A 2,186-nucleotide genomic window follows, 5' to 3' on the forward strand; every position below is an offset into this window, starting at 1 on the left:
TTACACTGCCTTCTACTGGGGCAACAGAACGCAAGCTTTAGCTTGTCAGCTCTGGGATTCGATCCAGCAGCTTTCGGTTACTGCCCAACGCTCTTACAACACGCGAGTATCTGGGGTGGAGAGAGAGAAAAGGAAAGATGCACCACCACACACTACCATTCATATACCACATTACATACCAACAACAGTCTATATACCACTATTACATACACCAACTAACATCTATTATACCACTATTACAGACCACCATCTATATACCACATTTACATTACTCACCATCTATATACCACTATTACACCACCACAACTAACATCTAACTCAGCAAAAAAAAGAAACGTCCTCTCACTGCTAACTGCGTTTATTTTCAGCAAACTTAACATGTGAAATATTTGTGTGAACATAACAAGATTCAACAACTGAGACATAAAACTGAACAAGTTCCACAGACAATGTGACAAACAGAAATGTATAATGTGTCCTGAACAAAGGGGGGTCAAAATCAAAAGTAACTGTCAGTATCTGTGTATTAAGTGCAGCTGCATTAATACTGCATGCATCTCCTCATCATGGACTGCACCAGATTTGCCAGTATTCTTGCTGTAATATGTTACCCCACTCTTCCACCAAGGCACCTACAAGTTCCTGGAACATTTCTGGGGGAATGGTCCTTGCCCTCACCCTCCGATCCACAGTACCAACGCTCAATGGGATTGAGATCCGGGCTCTTCGCTGGCCATGCAGAACATTGAACATTCCTGTCTTGCAGGAAATCACGCACAGAATGAAGCAGTATGGCCGGTGCATTGTCATGCTGGGCGAGGGTCATGTCAGGATGAGCCTGCAGGAAGGGTGAGCCACATGAGGGTGGAGGATGTCTTCCCTGTAACGCACAGCGTTGAGATTGCCTGCAATGACAAAAAGCTCAGTCCGATGATGCTGTGACACACCGTCCCAGACCATGACGGACCCTCCACCTCCAAATCGATCCCGCTCCAGAGTACAGGCCTCAGTGTAACGCTCATTCCTTCATTGATAAACGCAAATCCGACCATCACCCCTGGTGAGACAAAACCGCGACTCATCAGTGAAGAGCACTTTTTGCCAGTCCTGTCTGGTCCAGCGACGGTGGGTTTGTGCCCACAGGCGACGTTGTTGCCGGTGATGTCTGGTCAGGACCTGCCTTACAACAGGCCTACAAGCCATCAGTCCAGCCTCTCTCAGCCTATTGCGGACAGTCTGAGCACTGATGGAGGGATTGTGTGTCCCTGGTGTAACTCGGGCAGTTGTTGTTGCCATCCTGCACCTGTCCAGGGGGGGTGTTGTTCGGATGTACCGATGCTGTGCAGGTGTTGTTACACGTGGTCTGCCACTGCGAGGACGATCAGCTGTCCGTCCTGTCTCCCTGTAGCGCTGTCTTAGGCGTCTCACAGTACGGACATTGCAAATTATTGCCCTGGCCACATCTGCAGTCCTCACGCCTCCTTGCATCATGCCTAAGGCACGTTCATGCAGATGAGCAGGGACCCTGGGCATCTTTCTTTTGGTGTTTTTCAGAGTCAGTAGAGTCAGTTAGTGTCCTATGTTTTCATAACTATGACCTTAATTGCCTACCGTCTGTGAGCTGTTAGTGTCTTAACGACCGTTCCACAGGTGCATGTTCATTAATGGTTTATGGTTCATTGAACAAGCATTTGAAACCGTGTTTAAACCATTTACAATGAGGATCTGTGAAGTTATTTGGATTTTTACAAATTATCTTTGAAAGACAGGGTCCTGAAAAAGGGACGTTTCTTTTTTTTTGCTGAGTTTAGAATAAATCTATAGAAATAATATGAGAACAATAGGAGGAACCTCTCAGGAGGGAAAATAAGTTCCGTAATGAAACTATGACTCCATCGGGTTGGGTTAAATGCATTACACACTTTTCGGGTTGAATGCGTTCAGTTGTGCAATTGACTAGGTATCCCCTTTCCCTTTCCATAGTGTTATGATAAATATGTCCACTAACTCCAATCGTCCACTAGATGGTAATATAAGAAAGGAAAATGTTTCATAATGCTTTTTAAAATGGTCCATGGATGTTCCGTGGCAACAGAGAACACAACAATAGCCTCCTCTCCCATCTTTCACTCTCTCTCACTCTCTCTCGCTCTCTCTCACTCACTCTCTCCCTCTCTCTCTCCCCC

The sequence above is a fragment of the Salvelinus sp. IW2-2015 genome, unplaced genomic scaffold (assembly GCF_002910315.2).
Source record: "Salvelinus sp. IW2-2015 unplaced genomic scaffold, ASM291031v2 Un_scaffold1758, whole genome shotgun sequence".
NCBI classification, from domain to species: Eukaryota; Metazoa; Chordata; class Actinopteri; order Salmoniformes; family Salmonidae; genus Salvelinus; species Salvelinus sp. IW2-2015.